The sequence below is a fragment of the Pezoporus occidentalis genome, unplaced genomic scaffold (assembly GCF_034315485.1).
Source record: "Pezoporus occidentalis ecotype Australia unplaced genomic scaffold, CSIRO_AGI_Poc_V1 ctg164, whole genome shotgun sequence".
Classification (NCBI taxonomy): domain Eukaryota; kingdom Metazoa; phylum Chordata; class Aves; order Psittaciformes; family Psittacidae; genus Pezoporus; species Pezoporus occidentalis.
In genome coordinates, this window is record NW_026913466.1 from 3,924,723 (window position 1) to 3,944,496 (window position 19,774).

Consider the following 19,774-nt stretch of genomic DNA (forward strand, 5'->3'; position numbering starts at 1 on the left):
TTCTTAGAGTAAATAACTCAGTATAGTAGTTGTGTGAGTGAGTGATTCAATTCCTTCTGACCCCTCTGACTTCAGGAAACAACTTCATAGATGTCCTAGGGTAACAAAATGATTTAATTTTGTTGCTTTTGTTCTTTAATGCTGCAAACTGTCAGTATTTATAAAAACAACAAAAAAACCCAACTGATTTTGCACCATGGTTTTGTTACTGTGACCATACAAAAGGAATCTACTAAATATAGCTCAATGTTATTAAAGTTGTATTTATCAGTCATATAGTAATGCTAAGATCACAACCAAGCAAACTTATGGATTGGAGCCTGAGAGTTCAAATTCTGCATGGCTGAATCCGATTGCGAATGCTATAGAAAATGTTTGTTGCTTCCTGTTCTCTTCCTAATTAAAATATTCTGCAATCAGCAAGATGAAACTCCAAAGTGATGTGTAAGCTGGTTTGAAAGCCTTCACAATGGAAGTCAGATAGCTCCAGTAAATTGAGTGTTTAAAATTGCTCTTAACGTCGTAATTGGTCTTACAAAGGTTTTTAATGTGTCCTTTGCAAACCGATTCATTTTGCCTAGAGAAGGAAAATAGCTTACTCTGAAGATCACAGGCAAGCAGAATTGGCTATGAGATGGTATTATAGTTCAGTACAAACAGTCTATTACCTTTTGGTTTATCATAGCTGAGTGGAGGAAAACATTATTTGCCAAGTTACTCACCATAACATATAAGGCTTCCTCTTTAGAAAAACGTAGACATGCTAAAGATTTATATATGTAAAGAAGTGAAAACATTTGGACTGGGAGATGGAGGTTACTCTATATTAGGCCTTGGAAACAATGGCTATGGTGACTTTTTTTAATATGTGGAAACATTTGAATGTTGGCTTTTGAGAAGAAGTTGTATTTAAATTACAGCTCATTTGACGTGCTCTTCGTATTAAAAACCTATTGTTCTGGAAGTGGTTTCTTATCTGCTTGAAGGCTTAAGGGTATTACTAAAAGGTATTTAAGTGCGAGCGGGTTTTGGGTTTTTGTTTTGTCTTCTTTTTTTCTTTTAAATAAGAGATGTATACAATTGTAATTCTATTTCCGTGGTAGCATTTCATTTCTCCTGAGGAAAATGCGTTTCTTATCAAAAAAATCTGGCTGGCCCCATAATTTAAATTGAAATAAAATTTTGAAGAAAAATGTCTCGTCTTTACTGTTGTTGCTGAACAGGATGAATTTCTTGTGGATGTGCATCTGTTCTCCTCCATTGCCTTGGAGGGGTTCAGCTTTTTGAAATCATGGAAAATTCTGGCTTGCAAAAGCATTTTTAAGGAATAAAGACAAAGTGCTGCATTAGAGATGTAAGTAATTTTAAGTAATTATTGGTTTCTCTTGCCTATTTGCAGCATTATTTGCTGATTCTGTTTCTTTTTTGCATGACCAAGGGCAAAGAGAGGAGATGCTATTTCCTGCATCACGTCTAGAAGCAGGACCTGATGGGATTGGCAGAAGTGAGTCCTCCATAATTTGGGGTCCTCTTTCCTCTTTAGATTTTCGGGAGCGCAAAGTGTGTGCAATTGGTTACTCATTCCTTAGTAAATCCTGTGGTCTTGCTCTTGAAGCTGTCTGTCTGTTTTTCACAGGTAACACCCCCAGTTCTGCAAGGTGGCAAACATCAGGAGTGTGTGTTACGCAGGAAAGATAAGCCACCCTTCCCCCCCCCCCCCCCAAAAAAAAAAAAAAACAACAAAAGGAAACCAACAACAAAACATTCAGGAGGCTTTTATGCAGGTTGTTCGGATAGTTTTGTTAGCAAAATCTGGTTTCCAGGCAGGAACAGACTTGCCTTGCAAGGCAAAAATACTTGGTCTTTGGTAGCCCCCACTAGAGGCTTTTCACATCGGAGCCTTGATATAAAAATGCTGGTGTTTTCCTCCCTCACAGATCACAGGTTACAAGGGGAAGGAGTGATTTATACTAACCAAACAAATTGCAGATTTTAAAATTAAAAGAACAAGTGGTCAAGTTGGGTACTTAGGAACAATTTCTTCACTGGAAGGGTGGTCAGGCATTGGAACAGGCTGCCCAGGGAGTGGTGGAATCACCGTCCCTGGAAGTGTTCAAAACCCATGTAGACAAAACCCTCAGTGACATGGTTTAGTGGTGGTTTGGGCAGTGCTGGGGAATGGTTGGACTTTGCGATCTTAAAGGTCTTTTCCAACCTAAACAATTCTGTGATACTTGACAGGGTGCTGGGATGAAACAGCCTGGGCAGGAGGAGGCATGGGGAATGCAAGGAGGTGGTGCACTGACTTCTTGACATCTCTTTTTCCCTGCAGAGATGATGAGCAGGACCTGCCTTGTGAGCTGTCATGTCCAGGAACCACTCTGAGCCCTCAGGAGCAGGTTGAGGACAAAGCTGCTTGCAGTGAGTTTGCTTTCTGCTTGCCTGCCAAGTCATTCCTAGCAGACAACTTTGTTGGTTTTCCTTTTGCTGCTGTTTCTCTTCTCCCCCTGCCTTTATTCTAGACCCTTGCTGGCTGTTCTGCTAATTTTCCTGTCTGTATTGCTTTCTCTTATGTGGCTGCTCACTTGAGCTGGTGCCATCTCATTGGGTGCAGTACCTTTATTTTTTGTCATCATTACGGTTATTTCTCATATCTCTGCTCCATTCTCCAAAGGTTTTGGCCTTTGTAAGGATGTCTAAGGTGCTGTTTATTTTAGCTCTTCAGCGTACTGTAATTCAAGTTGATGGTTAGCATTGTAATAAGGAAAAAAGAACCCTGTTCTTTTGTGTGTTACCTCTTTAAATCAGTGTTCAGCTTAATCTGAGCACTTGTGAAAAGTTGTTTCCAGTGTATGTAATATGTATTTACAAGTGTACCTGGGTAGATCCAGTTTAAATCCCGTGTGACTGGAGGCTGGACAGAAGAACAACATCAAAATCTGAAAAGTTGTTAAAAGGAGGGAGGAGAGGGACATGCCAATATATTGCATTCTTGGAAGGAAATTGGCTATTATGTGAGAGAAAAGACCTGTTCTGCTTCCTTTTGAAAGGTATCTGGTGACTCATCTCTCTTTAAAAACCGCTATCACAAAACCCTGAGTTATGCAACTAATGTATAATTAGGTTTTTAGTAAGTCTGTGGTATTCACAACAAAATGTAAAGGCAAGCTTTTGTGCAGTAAAGGTAAGGATTTGGATTTGTCTTTTTTCTTGCTTGGAAACGCCCTGGCCAGAACTGGCTTTCTGTCGCTTTTCATAAATAGACCCTTCATACTTAAGGTTTCTTCACTATCTATGTATGGCAGGAGAGTTTTCTAGTGGTGGTGTGGTGGGGCTGAACACCACTGTGGTGCACAGGCTTACATGTGCCAAAGGAGAGCATTCTCCTTATGGAGCTGACGCTGCCTGAATTGCCTTATGAGATCATAATAATGGTAACAGTAAAGGATGGATCAAGAGGGCATCCTTGGAGTGAAGGAAGATAAACAGTGTGCTAGAATGTAGAGTTTAGATTTGTTTTACAAGGGTCGATCTGTTTGGAAAAATAAGTGATAGATATGTATGCTGCTTTCTATATCTGTTGGAACAGTGGTGTATGTATTATTTAAGAGAAATGATTATAACTGGAGTTGTTTGCACCAATTAAGTAGTCTGCTCTGCCTACAACTAAATCAACACCCAGTATTTTTCTGTTTCTTCCCCAGCAGATTCCTTATAGTGAGCTGTCATGGAGGATCCCATTACAGGTCTTGTTTGTTCCTTTTGTGGCAGCCTTTGGGAATGCCTCACATCCCACCAAGAAGAAACTCGGGGTGATAAAAATGTATTGCCTAACAAGGTTGTACTAATAAAAGAGATGTTGAACTGAATTTCACATTGCTTAGTGTTTAGAAACTTGCAGGCAGGATTAGGTTTGCACTTCATTTGAGCAGAACACAAGAATAGAAGCTGTATAGATTTTTAGGGCTGCTTTGGCAAGTTTAAGAATGTTGTGTGTTCTAGCATAAATAAGCCTTTGTAACTATAATTTGGGGCATCTAAATAAGGCATGCAGTACATGTAATGCAGTGTTTAAACAGTTGAGGTGTGAGCAAACCAGATTATCAGTTTTAGCTCTTTACCAGCCCTTACAGATTGTACAGAGCTGAAAGAGGTGTTGCTAAGAGAAATCAGACAGTATTGCAGGCTTCCAGGCCTCAACCTAGACAGGTTGAGAAATACGGTCTGGAGAGACTAAAAGGTTCAAGGGTTTACCTGGCTGTAAAACTTAGCTTGCAGGGATGCCTCACATTAGACCATGTCACCCAAAGCGCTGTCCAATCATAGAATTCCAGGTTGGAAAGGATCTCAAGGATCCTTGAGGTCCAACCTTTCTTGGCAAAACATAGCCTAGCCGACATGTCCCAGCACCAAATCTTAGCACTGTCCTGTGCTGGTGAATCCACCACTTCCCTGGAGAGATTATTCCAATGGCTGATTTTTCTCATTGGGAAAAAGTTCCAGAAAGAAAGTCCTTCTTATTTTACTAATAAAGAGGAATTGCTAATAGCTGCATTGATGTTTATGTTGGCTGATGGCTCTTCAGAATGAGCACTAAACTGCAAATCTGGTTTTGAAAACCATCTGCTGGGCAGGTAGCACCCAAGGTCAAATACTGCGTGCTTCTGGTTTCAGCTCACTTCCACCAGCTGTATAGGCTCTGCTGCCAGATCGTGGCCTGGAGAGGTGGCACTGCTGCTGTCCAGCTTGCCTCAGCTTCCTGCAGCCTCCTGGCTCACCTGGGTATTGGCTCATCCCACAGACTCCTTCCACATTAGATAAAAACCTTTGAGAAAATAACACGGAGTAAGATAGAGCAGCAGTGAAAAGGGTTGGAAAAGATCCAGTTTTGCAGCCGAGCTGTCTGTGTTCTCCTACCACAGCACTGCAGTGGGAACAGCAGTTTAGAGTTACCTGTCTTTGACTCAGATAACTGTGTTTAGTTAGCCACACAAACTGTTTCTGGTCTGGGGATATGATGGTTTCTAAATCTTCTTTATCTCTTCTGGCAGTCCCACTCCTTCCTTCTGAACTTCCAAGTTCATAAAGGATGTTTTCTGCAGCTTTGCTTTCTGTTAGTTAATCCCTCTCTTGCAGAGTCTGATTCTTCATGTATAAAATCCTAATTCTCTTGGCAAATCACTTCTTTCATTGTTGTCTTTCCCTTCCAATTTCTGCCATTTGTCTTTTCAGTCCTTTTTCCGAGGGGCTCTTTGGGACATTTTGGGAAACGCTCTGTCTCTGCTGAGTCTCATGTAAAAAGTGCAGTTATTTATGTGCAATCATTTTATCTCCAGTGGTGAAGAGTGTCATCGAGTATCATTGCTGCAGGCTTTGCCATTTTGCCAGCACTCCATGGCAGTGTTCAAGGCCAGGTTGGATGGGGCTTGGAGCAACCTGCTCTAGTGGAAGGCGTCCCTGCCTGTGGCAGGGGGTTGAAACTGAATGAGCTTTAAGGTCCTTTCAAAACGCAACCATTCTATGATTTTAAGGTTGCTGCAGGCAACATATTGTTTCCTAGGGATTGCTGTTTGAGTATTGTTAGAAAATGGTGAATAGCAGAATGAGAGTACACAGCTGTGTGAGGCACTGAATACCTGGAGTTGATAACAGATTTATAAAGCAGCCAGTGTTTAACTTCTGATTCCAAAATGTATAAACATTTGTATTTGGGTTTCTGGTGTCAATGACACTGTCATTGAGTGTACTTTTGCAATCTTTCCTGTCATTTCAGTGCTGTAGGTAGCTGGGCTGGGACAGTCTCCTTCTGATCTCAAGCTAGTTGGCAGGTGGACTTTGCTCTGCAAGCAGTCAAATGGTATCTGTATCATCCTGTGACTAGATAGCAGTATGCATGGAATCTTCTGAGCTCAGCAGAGGAGATCAGGTTTTTGATTTCCTACTCTGTTGGTGGATTAGTCCCAGAAAGACTGTTTCTGCTGCTGCTGTTGGATTTGCAGTGCTGCTATCAGAAGTGACAGGTTTAAGGACTAATCTGTGCCCCTGGTGCCCAGGTTCAGACTGACCCTTGCAATTTGCATGCGTCATCAGTATCTCAACTAGACCTTGTCTCCTTCCACTGCTGTTTTATTCATTAGCGCTCTCAGGATAAGAAAAGGTAATTGCAAATCAAACGGCATTTAAATTGGTACACCAAAAGGACAAATGAGGTCAAAACACTGCCCAGACAATGCTTTCATGTCAGGCCCTTGAAGGCTGTTCTCAGGGCTAGCCTGCAGCCTCTCTGGAGAGTGGGGTGATGATACCCATGTCACTGTTACCTGTTTCTTAAGTGAAACTGCTTTTTGTGCCAGTGCTTCCACACAACGTCTCTCCAGGCTTTTCCTCTGGCACAGGATAGAGCTGTTTGAAGGTTGCTGGACACAATGGATGTCTGGAAGGATGTCTGGAGTATTCTGCTGGAGTGAAGTCCTTCAGCCTGTAGTGCTGAGCTTCTGGATGTGTGGTCTGCTTCTGAGGGGTCTGTCATGTCTGGAGGCTTGCATTCACTGAACAGGGAGGTTTTGCTTTATTTGAGGGGAAAAAATAAGTCTACAGATCAAGGGTCAGAAGTCCTGTGACAGCAGGGAGATGGTTTAATTTGATTGTCCTTATCTTACAGTGTGGCCTTTAATTTCAGGAAGCAGAAGGGGAATGAGAAGATATCTCTACCCAGATGGAGTACTGGTAGTTCTGATGTGAGGTTCTCCACACCTCAGAGAAAACTCCTATGCCAAAGTGGGTCCTTTTTTGCCCCTTGTTGCCTCCGCAACAGCAGAGGGCACAGAGCTGATCCAGGCCAGACACTGTTTGTTCATGGTGACATTGCTTTCAGGTTTTGATTCTGGCTTCCTTGATGTTTCTGTTCATATTGTGGCTGGCCTGTGTCGATCTGAAATTACCCAGAATTAGTGTGGATCCTCTGGGACACTGGGCAATTTGGTTAGTCCAGGTCAGTTCAAAATGAAATACTATGTTTGGATCCACTTTACAAACAAAACTTTAATGTTTTTGTTTTTTGGCAGAAACAACTTTTTTCCCCTAATGGAAAATTTCTGTTTTTCTCAGAATTCTCTTTCAGAAGATCTCCCCTATGGAAAAGTCCAAGCCAGCTCCAATCCTAATACTTAATGCCAGAAAACATGTAGCAGACATTAGCAGAGGGTGACTCGGGGTATAATATATCATTTAGTCCTAACTAGGGCAACATAGCCACATGAATTAGAGAACATAGCAGGCTCAGCATCCCTAGCTCAGCATGCAGTAGGCAATCCACCAAAAGCACACTTGCAGAATAGAGGAAAAAGAGTTTTCAGTTTTGAAAGCTCAGTTGAAAAGCTGACAAAGAAACTGCCAAAATGTTATCAGATGCACCTTATCTGCTTCCTCTTGCTGGCTTCCAAAGCCAAAGTGTTTGTTTTACAAAGAAGATATTTTTTGTTGTTTGCTGTTTTAGCAGATAGTTTTACCAACAACCAGTCTGAAAGAAAAGGTTTCCTCCTCCTGTGACAAGTGTGCTGGGGAGAACAATCATCTGGCATGTTTGCAGGCACAACATACTTCAATGTTGAAGTAGGTTCTATTGATGCACAAGAAATAATCGCTTCCAGTCCTTCTCTCACAGCCCTAATGCTGCTTTTCTACTCTGAAAAGAGACCAGCTGACTGAGGAAAGCACTGTTCCCTTCAGCAGAAAAAGGATTTGGGATTCATGCTTGTCTCAGAAAGTAACTTAAAGCCTATTTGTGGAAGCATTGCCAGATCTAGTACTCATCTGGGAAAAACAGCAGGCTTCTGGACAGGAAATGTGCAAGACAGCATCACTTTGGGAAGGGAAAAGGATGGAGAAAGGCAGGTGCAGTGCTTCACACTGTGGTAGTGCTTATGTGTCCTTCCACACTGTGTTGGTGGGTCTCTGTTTTCATGTGCACTGCACAGGCCCATCTTTTAAGGGCTGAGCTCACAGACTGTAACCAGTTACCTCAAACTTCTGTCTCAAACATGGACTTTAATGAATATTAAGCCTATCCAGGTACTGAAGTACTTTTCCTTGTTTAGCTTCAGTGTAAACTGCTGCTTTCTGCCTGCCTCTCATATGAACTAAGCAAAAAGAGTAGCTCTGGTTCAGGTTTGCCTCTGTGGTGTCATGGGCCAGCACGTGGTCTTTAGCAGCAGCCCAGTACTGCTCCATCAGCACAACTTGAGGGCAGAACTTTTGATGCCTATGTGGATGCACATTAGCTGAAAGCATTTCTTAGAGCATGAGAGCAGACCAAGCCATTATGCAGTCACAGTCCCACTGCTGCCCACTGAAAGTCCCAACAGCACAGGAGAATGAATTGATTACTCCTTTTCCTTAAGGGGGATGACTTCCAGACACACCTAGAGAGACTATCTACAGACCAAACTGCAATAAATAGCCAGCCACAGACTCCTCAAATTGATGTCAAAGGCAATGAAAAGGCATTTGATTTTATCACTCATTTCAAGTGTGAAGAACAGGTTTCCTCGGCCCAAAGATAGCTGTGAATTTTTGGAGATTTTGTTAAACCATTAGCAATGTAAAAGTGTGAATTTATTTGAACTTTTGAAAAGATTTATTGCAGCTGAACTGAATTTCATTCAGTTTGGATTTTGAATCTTCAAATTTGTTGACTTTCATCTGCAGCCTTGAGAATCCGATGCATGATGGGCACTAACCAAATGTCTTTACCAGTGTGCTCGGTCCTGACTTGGGCATGTCTTTGATGCTGTTTGCCCCAGAGCCTTCTCTTCAAGGCAGGACTTTAATTTTTAATGTAAAAGAGAAGCAGGTGCAAAAGAAATTCTTTTAGAGTAAGAAGTACCCAAAAACCCTTTCATATCCTCTGTGCATTATAAAAAGGGAAAAAATAAGAATAGTCCAGATGTTCTGTGCCCCCTTCCTTTCTCCTTTCATGATTTGGTCAAGCACTAATATCTGGTTTGGGTTTTTTTTTAGTGTGTTCCTTTCCCACAAAGAAGCAGATGAATAATGTTCCTCTTGTTTGTTATCTGAAATATGAAGTTTTACACTGCTGCCCCTCAGGTGCCATCATGAGCTGCCCTTGCACTTAGAAACAACAGACAAAATCCTACTGGCTTTTTCTGTTGTTGCATCTTGATTTTGAGAGTGATAAAAATGGACGTCAGAATGGGGTGACAGCATTTAGGACCCATTTTGTTTCTCAGGGTTACAGAGTTAGAAGCACTCAGCCTTCCACTGTTCCTGCAGGAAAGATCAGCCAAACCCTTCATGAAGGAAATCTTGTTTTTAGAGATTGAGCAATCTCTTAATGGTGAGGTTTCCACCTGAGCAGCTGTTGGCAGTTCCGAAAGGGTTCAGTTTAGCCTGTTCTCGCTTCTAAATATGTGAACATAAATATGTACTTAAAAAGGGAGAGGTAAAAAGTAATAGGAAGTGATGCAGGGTGATATGCAAACCCCAAACGTTCCTTATTTATCTTGTATCTTTGCACTGAGCGCAGCATTGCGTAATGTCACAAGTGCTGAATATTTTCTCTAGTGAAGTGATGCGTTTAATTAAATTGACTGTTTAAAGTTCAGTTATTCATTAAAGGTACACAGCTGTCCAGAAAGGCGTGCTGCCCTTGGCTATACTGACTGTGCTAATCTCTTACATAGTCCTCTTTAGAGGACTGTTAGGGATATGAACTAAAAAACCCATTATTTCATAGAATTCACACACAAAACAACCATGGAGAGTGTCTTGGCCAGTTAACTGCATAGACGTGTACCTGACAACTGTTCACTGTCTGATACCAGCAGGTCAGGGCGTGCATGTCCTTTGTTTTCTCTCTCACAGAATCTGAACGTTGCTGCTGTTAGACATTACTCACAGCCAGGGCTGAGCCTCAGCCCTCTTCTGACAGCTACGGCCTCTCCTTTGACCAGTGTGGGGGCCTTGGGCATTCCTGGTCAGCAGCTCACCTCTGAAGGGTGTTTTCGTGTTGGAAGCAAGCAGATACAAAGGCTTTGCAAAATTCACATGGCGTTTATCCACAACAAAGAATCCTAGAATAGATTGGGTTGGAACGGACCTTCAAAGGATGCACAGTGCTCGGCAAACAATAAAACATTTATTCGTGTCCATGCTCTTATTTTTCTGGTTTCCACTGCTCAAGTGTTCTCTGTGTTGAGGTTGAATCTTTCAGGGCCAGTAGCCCTCTGCCAGCAGATGTCTTTCCTGAAACAGAGGGGCCTTGTTTTCTCCCAGCATCTTTTGCCCTTGCCTAGCCTCAGTGTAAAATACCCTTTACTGTAGAAATATGTTTCTTATTTCTCTCATCTGCCGAAGGTTCCTTTCTTGCCAAATTTTGTCTTCTGTCTTCTCAGGTACAGCACTAGTTTGATCATGTTTTCGTTTGCTGGAAAATCCCATTGTCAGCCCGTGAGAGAGACAGAAAACTGGCTTTATCAGGAATAGAGTTACTCTTGTTCTCTGAAATTCTGAAGGGCTTGGTTTCTAATGGCCTTTGCTCAACCTATGGGTGGATAAGGATGTAGAAGACACTGTGATCTTTACTCAGGATAAGGAACATAGAGTAATAGGCTGCAAAAGATAGAAGATAAGGAAGCAAACATTTGGGTCTCAAACAAATTTGATTCAAGAGGTTTCTTTACCTACTGAAGTGTCAGTGAGGCTGTAACAGCTCGCTCTATATGTGAAAAGCTAAACTGCAGCACAGAATCCGGGTGTGCTTCGATAAGGGTAAAGCCTTGAAAAGATATGGCGTATTTTCTTGATTCTGTCAAGACAATGTAATCTCCTACTATCTAGGAAAGCTGATACAAGAAACACTGTCTTTGGGGGTTGCAAGTGTCTGCTGTGGAAGTAAAGTAAGTGGTGTTTAAAGGTCAGAGCTCTCTGTTGATAAGAGATATATTGAAAGGGCAAAAGAACCACAGAGGACTTCCTGCGTCATTACAGCAGGTGCTGGATGAAGTTGAGAGTAGCTGAACAAAGCAAACCACAATGACGATAGGATATTCACAGCAAAATGCGGAAATAATGAGTCATTCCCACTTATTAAAGTGGAAGGGGAAGATACTTCTGCCTCAATTTATCTATGGGATATAAAGGTACCCTTTAACAAAAGAGGAAAAAAATCCCTTTAGCCTAATCAACCCAAATCCGTTCAGACTATGGAAGTTACCCAAAAATCAGTATTTTTCAGGTTTAATCTTTCCTTGTAATCCAAGTGATATGTTGCTTGGTTGTAAACAAACACATCCATACTCACAAGTGTTTCTCAGATAACCAGAGCTAAACAGTGTTAGCAAAACCACGTAGTTGAGGATATGTCTTCAGTGGTCTGCAGTGCTGTATGAAGACACCCAGACCCTCTCTGGGTTACGTCACCAGTCTGATTACCTTGTGGTCTGTTGCCCAATTTGTGGTTCAGGGCAAGCCCATCTAATGTGCTGTGCCATAGCAACTTGGTTGCAATGATTTAAGCAGATAGAAAGCACATACTATTTGGAATAGATTATCCCCATGTAATAGATAATGTATTGATTTGGGAATTTATTTTATTGGATTTGGTTTTTCTTAGTGAATTTTGACTTCCCAAAAGGAATGCTTATTTGAGGGAAGACTTGCCACTGTAATTTCCAAGAGATTCCTGCTGTTTTATGCAGATTTATATTTCAAACCCTCTACTATGTAAAGTGACCTCTTTGACCATCAGAAGCTTTTCCTAAGAGCTTACTAATATGCATGTTCTGGTGCTACTTATTGCTGTAGTAGTAAATCAAGTTGTACATGTTGGATGCCTAAGGTGCTCAGCTCTTACCCAGGCTCTGAAACAGTCCTCCTTAACAAGGCAGGCTGATGCTGTCAGGAAAGCTCAGTCCTCACAGAGACTGTCCATATGGTCTTTGACCGTCTGTTGGTATGAAGACTAGCATCTTGCAAGAACTGGAAGTCTGATAATGTGCACAGTGTGAGAGTGTGTAGGGATAGGTTAACCTAATAGGATAACATAATAGGTTGACATCATTAGTGCTTGGTCACCTAGGTGATGGATCTTGCTGCTCTAGTAACCTGGAGGCTACATTGCTCATCAAATATGGATTTTAAAAAATGGGAATGATTTAAGGCGTTTGTCTCTTGTGTTCCCTGGAACTGCATGTTACCCTGTGAAAATATTTACAAGAACTGTAAAATGAGACTTTCAAGTAAAGGTTTTATTTCCTTTTTTTTTTTTTTTCTTGGAATTTTGTCTTGGAAAAGACATGATGTTCATTGTCAGGCATCAAATTTTGATAGAGATTTTTTGAGGACAAGTAGAGCTATTGTATTACCTTCTGAACTCTTGTTTCTTAGGACCCTCCCTTACTAGGCAAGCTGATATTTTTCACATGTATCTAGAGGAGTGTGAGCCAACTCAACATATGTATCTTTGGGCATCCACATGGACTTCTCATATACTTGTGCCAGCATGCATACATGCAGCCACGTGCTGTTCCAGAGCCACATCTGGAAAGTGGATATTCTGTGTATGGCTTATGGAAGATTGTGGGATGCTCTAACTTCTCTTTCTTGACCCAGAAGAGAGGTGATTTTAATACATGAGGTGCTTCCAGTGCAGTAACAGTGTAGTATGGTTCATTCAGGGATGCAAACTTATATTGTGTAGGAGATTTTCTTGGATTCAGACTCCAGCATGTTTTGGTGTTTCTCACTGAGAGCTGTGAAAGATGATTCAGAAGTCACAAGAGCACAGAGTGGGAGATAGCTCATAAGACTACATGTCTTTTTTTGTGATGACTATATAAAAACTGGCTGTGTGTTTTCAGGAGAACAGCATATGCCCTTTGCTACCCACAGTTTATCATCTTTTTTCACTTGAACAGCGAAGATAGTAGAATAGGAGATATTTCCTTAATTCCTATGCAGCGGTACTTAAAGAAAGAGAGTTTTTTAGTTTTCTCTTGGCAGAACAGGATGGGATGAGGCGAATATGTCCTGAGGACTTGTGGAGGGACAAACCAGTATATCCTCCATAATCAGACCTGGCTGACGAGACTTCCTGCTTTTTGGAAGATTTTACAAGGGATGAATAAAAATCTGGAATAGCACTAATGAAATCAAACCCAGGAGTGATTAAAAATGAGACTGACAGCTTCCTGTACCACATGCACTCTAGGCTTACCATGAAGATGGAGCAGGACCAGCATGTGTACCCCAGGAGTCCATCAAGACAAATCTCCATGTAAATGGAGAGCCACAGAATGCAGCAGCCCATTCATCAGAAACAGATCTGTGGAAATACCCCAAAGGGTAACCCCAGCCATGCTTGGAATGACAAGAGAGTTCTCTGATGTCCCACCCTACAGTACTGAAGCTTTGCCTGCTCCTGGCACAGCCAACTTTGTGGCTGTTGATACAGCTGTGTTAGATGTTTAGGAAAAGCCTGAGAAGAATATATGTTCATGGCACTCCGGCTGTAATAGAAACCTGAAAATACTGTATCTGGGCATTAACAAGACTCTTTAAATGCTCTACCGGCCAGCATCTTCACTGGCAGAACAGGGACTAGCTTCATCTACATGATCTGCTAGCTGATGATTTCTTATATGTAGCATTAAAGTGTAATACACATTCTTGGGAATAGGGGTTATTGGTGGGGAAGGATACCATTTAATAGGCCTTGACGATAGAAACACAGAGGAGTGGAGCCTGCCACTGGAGGATGCTCCAATGACATAATGTCATCTGGATTAGCTACAATGAAAGGGTGGATAGCAAAAGTTTGAGTGTCTACTTGTAATCTGGGGTATCTGCTTGGAATTTGGGTTGCCCTTGTTCCTGAGCATGAAGGTGTTCAATAGTATGAAGGGACAAGAAGAGAGTATAGAGAGCTTGCTTTAGCTAGCTACATGACTACTGGGCCCATGTAATGAGCTGGATTAGAGTTAATCTAATTACCTCTTTTATTGCTTGTCCATTGGCACCTAATGGTGGTGAAGTCCAGTTGATCCCGTGAAGCATTTTCTTCTCATCAGGGAGCAGCTGCCTTCTATGTCATGTGAGATTAGGCCAGCTTTCATGAAACAACAACAAACAGTGAGGGATGGGTGAGAAAGTTTTCACAGAAGCTTGTTCTAAGTGTTTCACCATTAAATACTAGTTCTTCTAGTACTACTTCTTCTTGATCCCAAAGGAGGCAGACTCTGGCAGAAAGGATTTGTTTGTGGCTGGCAAGCTGGGTGAAGATGAAAGTCCTGGAAAAGTCCCCTTCATGACTGACTTCTGCAAGGGGACCTCCTTTTAATTCCTGGCCTGCAAGATCACAGGGCTGAAGTGCTGCTACCATGTTCGTGAAGCTGGAGCCCTGTCATGTGAGTGTACCAGACACTAAATAGGAGTGAGTAGCTACAGCCCTTTTTTCCCCCAAAAGCAAGCCAACTGTTTTTTCTCACTGCCTTGGAAGATAAACCCAGTTTCCATATTTCCATGTTGTCAGCTGGATTTCAGGTTCTACTCCTCATCATAAAGTTGTCAAGGATCGTTAATAGTAGTGATAAGTGAAGACGGGGCAAATATAATAGGGGGGAGTATGTAATTCTTTTAGCCCTATACTATACTTACTGCTTATGCTTGTAGGGCTGAAGCAAAGAAGAGCTAGAGGTTCCTATACCAGGTGTTTTATCTTCAGCTTTTTTAACACTTGAACGTGTTTCACCTGGTGAGTGCAGGGGGAAGTGGGTAGATCATTGCCATCACTTAAGATTAAGAACAAATTTTGGAGCTCTTTTCAATAATTTTCCTCTTGGAGCTGAGGAGTATTGGCAGATCTGCCTATAAATAAGTTGCATTTGTTCACCAGAAAAGCTGATGGTCCAGTGGCCCAAGCCATCCAAATGGGTGGGAGCAGTTGAGGGTAAGGTGGAGCTGATGAGGCCATGCTCAGGGCTGTGTAAAGTTGGCTGGCCCAGAGTAAAAGAGGCTTCTGGGGTTCAAGAAGTCAGCTATCCTAGATAAAGATGCCTCTGGTCAGGGTTTGGAGTAAAGCTATTTTTGGTGAAGGTGTTTGTAGGTGACATCTTTGTTCCCTTGTACTTGGGACTTTCGGAACAGAAGCATGGCAATTACTAGATGTGGCTTGCTTTGGCTTTATTTCATTTGGGCTGCAAAGCAGAAGACACTTGTATAGCAACAGCTAGATCGATTTCTGCCGATTGCTGACTCTGAGCTTACTTGAATTGGTATAATATGTGCTGATGCTATAAATAAAAGCAGTTCTGTCTCTTGCACTGAAAACTCTTTGTCAGACATGCAATGCTGAGATTTTGTTAGGTATTAATGAAGTTACAGGTATGTGTAGGATGCCATGTGTTGCTGGGAGGGATGGCAGATTCTTTCCATGTGACCCAGTTTGCAGTAGGTTTGGGGATGACAAACAAGGTGTCTGAATAAAACGGTTGATGCCTGAGTCATGCTTCCCAAAAGAAGGCAAAAAAACTAAGGATGTCCAAGCAGTTGTTGGGCGTGGGTTTTTAGTGACACATTTTACTCTGCATGTCTAACATACTGGCCATGGTTTTGTTGTTCTTGGGTTTTCTCATCTTTCTGGTGTCTATTTGCAGTGCTGCATTGAAAGGCAAGGTATCAAAAACAAATACCAAATCTAGAAACCAGGGCAAGAAGGAGGAGTTCGTGTTGAAGTCTCCATCTCCTAAGGATTGTTGGTATTACTACAATGTCCTGTGATACTTCATCCCTCATGGGTTCAAGGTAATGATAGTTTTCTAAGCATGTAACATAAAACCCTGAGATGTTCATCAAGATCTGCTAATTAAAGAGACAGCAGACATGTAGAGGATGTGGCTGTCACAAAACACCACAGCAGTTACCTCTGAGCTTTGAAAAACAGTTCAACAGTCAGACTCCTGGACAGGGATGACATTTTCTTTCCTCCTTTCCTGCATAAGGTCCACTGGGGAGCTGGTGCTTTTATTCAGTATCATGCTTCTTCCTCTTCAGTGCTCTTGCCAGAAAGTTACTTAATTCAGGCTGAGCATGCTCAGTCACTCTTAGCAAGCCCTGAAGAAGTAAACTGAGAGATAAGAAGGTGGGGTGGCCTTGGCTCACTCTGCCTGTCTCTTACTTTCTACCCAGCTGATCAGGCATAAGAAAGGAAAAGTGTACTTTCAGCCTATTACTGAGTTCTGCTCAGTTTTACAGCATACAGTCTAGTACAAGCCCTTACTGGAATGGCAGTGGTAAAGCAGAATGATTTAAGGACTCTAAAATTCACATTTTCTTCCATCCTGATAAGAGTGAGGGAATATTAATACCAGGCTAACCTCTGAAATAGATGCAGCTCAGTAAATAGCAAACATATTGGGTGGCTCGAAATATATTACGGCACTTACCTTGTGCTCTTTCTTTAATGTTGGGGGTTTTTCTACATAGAGTTATACTTTTTTGCATGGTGAAAAGTGGCAAGGTAGAGAATATATCAGTTTCTCTAATAAAGGTTTATAAAGTCCCTGCCAATCCCATCACTTGTGAAGCGCTATGGTGCTGCTCTGCTTAATGAAAGATCAGTCAAGGAAATTGTTCCTGGTGTTCAACTTAATTACATGCAAGAGATGGAAACTTTGTTATCAAAGACTAATAAAGTACCAGGTGGCCCTAATGAAGTCAGTGAGGTGGCAGTTTTAAACTGAAACCTGCTTAATAATAGAAAAGACAGTAGATTTGAGCAAGATGCTTTATAAGCAGTATGTCACTTCTCTGCTGCAAGGCAAGAGACACGTTTTAAGCTGCATTAGCAGGAAATGTAAGTTCATTGTCAGTGTTTATCCTCTCAGCCTCAGACTGAAGGGCCTGTAGCTGGAGGATATTTCTTGTTGAAGAATTCTTTTAGTCTGAATCTCAGCCTGTGGTGACTGGGGTGACTTTTCTTACTGCTTGCAAAGCCATTTATCCCCTTGTGGAACTGAAGTCAGGAGATGGCTCAGTGACATGCTGTGAATGATACTAATTTTGAAACACTAAATAAGGTGCTTAAAGTTTTAGACCTTGAATGTTGACCCATTTTATAATCATTTGTGTAGTCTATAATTTTTTTAATACCTGTTTTGGGTTCATTGTTTTGCTGAGAATAACTTCCTCACCAATCCTGCGAAGGTTTTTCTTGTGGTACAGTAAAATTAATACGAGTATTCCAGTAGATACTGCAAACTGGTAGATTGTTCAAGGCCCTTGTGCGTATTTCCATTTGAAACAAGAAAAAAAATAGGTTTTAGAAAAGCTCTTTTGTAAAGTGTATGTCAAAACTAGCAGTATCCTGCAGGATTCCTGGCCTCGTGTGGAGCGGTTTTCACTCTGTGGGCGCTTTTGGGGGCCAATTCATGTTTTACAGGGTGATGTTGTTTAAGCTGTACCTAGGTATGAGTTGCAGCACCAGTGGGCTCTCATGTGGGGCTGCTGCCTGGTGGAGAAGAGCCAGACTGGTGCAAGCAGACTGCTTCCAAGCTATGAACAGGGATCTGCCCGAATACATACACTCTGATCTTAGTCTTGCGTGTTTGATCAGTGCTGCTTTCCACTTAAAACAGGAATTTAGTTGTTGTACTCCAAAGACCCAGTTTGATTCAGTAGCTGACAGCCCAGCACCTGACTTGCATAGAAAGGGTGACAGGACAAGGGGGAATGGCTTTAACCTGATAGAGGGGAGACTGAGATTAGACAGTAAGTTCTTCCCTGTGAGGGTGCTGAGGCGCTGGCACAGGGTGCCCAGAGAAGCTGTGGCTGCCCCATCCCTGCAGTGTTCAAGGCTGGGTTGGACGGGGCTTGGAGCAACCTGCTCTAGTGGAAGGTGTCCCTGCCTGTGGCAGGGGTTGGAACTGGATGAGCTTGAAGAGATCCCTTCCAGTACAAACCAGTCTGCGATCCTATGATTCAAGCTTTCTGTGCCATTTATGTATTGAGAGATTTCACATCACTTTTCCCCAGCTGTCATCCTGGCTTTAGATTTCTCCTCTGTGATGTGCTGCCCAGTGGTCTGGAGACAAGAGAGGTAACATGGCACATGGGAAGAGTGTAGCCAAACAATCTGAAAACATGCCCAGGAGTGATGAAGGGGGCAGAATGCAGGATAACCTGGTGCATTGAGGGGATTTCTACCCTTCTGCTCTTGTTCTGGATATTTCCTTGGTGTAAGGCTAAGTGTCATTTAGGATAAACATCATTAGAGTAGTTAGCAATTGCCTTGTAGCTTGTCAGAGAAGATCCTGATGGTGTATCTTGGTTTGCATGTCGAGTGTGAATGTTTGGAGTGTGAGCACTCCCGATGTCAGAAACTCGGGACCATTTTGTCTTAATTTGAGCTCCTAATGAGGAGCCATTTTGGAACTGCTGCCCCTTATGTCTGTGTGAGATAGAACTTGCAACCCTGATGTAACTTCTACCCACACGGTGGGATGCTGGGGGAGACTGAGCAGCTCTAAATATTGAGCAGTGGCAAGTCAGCACTATGAGCAATGGTCGTGAGTCAGTGTTGAATCCCTGCCAAAGATGCCTTTTGCAAATAAAACTTAGCACTAATTTATCAATGGTTTAGTTCATAACATGATGTAAAGCACTCAGTACATAATGAATCCTTCTGGGTCGAAAGAAAATGCTCATGACGGCTTCATTATAAATAAATACCATGTTTAAGTGGACTGAATCAATGTAAGGGTATTGCTGTTTCTCTGCTGTCATTTGCTGCTTTCCTTACTACCCACGGCTGGCAGAGAGCCTTTTGTTAATGTGGTTTTTTACCCGTTTTGTTACTTTAAAGCTGTTAACATGTTCTTTACTCCTGTCTGTGCTGTGCTAGTGGGTCCTGCCTACAGCCAGGTAGTGCCCCACTGTTCATGCTGTTCCTTTGCATCTGCAGTCCCTCACTGTCAGAGCAGCTCTCCTCCCCACCCAGCATTTAGTGGCACAAAAGCAACCACCCCAATTCTCTTGTGCATATCATACTCTTCTTCTGTCAGGAAGGGCTTTTCTAGATCATTGTCCCTGTGGTGAAGGTAGTCCATCTGTTCTGCTGCCTAGCGCTGATCCTGGAGGAGAGACCACCTGAACCTTCTCGGTTCTTCCATGGATTCAGGTCCCAGGCCTTGAATCAAATGGCAGCTTTCCCATGGTAACCTTTGCTCTCTGTGTGCATCTGCTCCAGGCTGATGCATCCTCAGGCCTGGTGAGTTGCTTCGTTTTCTTTAAGTCTGTGGCTTGTTCTGTTCGGTTTTTTCCATTGCTCGAAACCCGTGTAGATGAGGCCCTCAGTGACATGGGTTAATGGTGGCCTTGGCAGTGCCGGGGAATGGTTGTTGGACTTGATGGTCCAGCCGTTAAAGGTCTTTTCCAACCTGGTTGATCTGTGATTTGCTGACCCCATTTCAGCAGTGCCATTTGCAGAACTGCAGGCTTCACACCACAAACACCCAGGGCTCCCCGGGGCTGCACCCCCCATCTCATAATCTTGCGGTGGGGCTGAGAGCTGCAGCCCGAAGCTGTCACCGCAAGAGCCGGTGGTGCCTGGCAGAGGGGGAGGGCACCGCCTGGGGCTCCGATGGGGCAGCAGCCGTGGGTGCCGCTGGCTGGCAGGTCCCTACAGACAGGTTCAACCGCCGGAGCCTCGGGCGGTGCGCTCGGGTACCCCGGTGGCTGCACAGCCCGAGCCCCCTCCCCG

General features: G+C 42.8%; 1 long non-coding RNA gene across 1 annotated transcript; it reads left to right on the forward strand.

Annotated features, from left to right (window-relative positions):
* The first annotated feature begins 2,008 nt into the window (after positions 1 to 2,008).
* LOC134160849 (uncharacterized) lies at positions 2,009 to 14,659 on the forward strand. The gene is made up of 3 exons (XR_009963712.1): positions 2,009 to 3,823; positions 7,499 to 7,765; positions 14,246 to 14,659. It is a non-coding gene; the product is annotated as an uncharacterized LOC134160849 (long non-coding RNA).
* Positions 14,660 to 19,774: the final 5,115 nt, after the last annotated feature.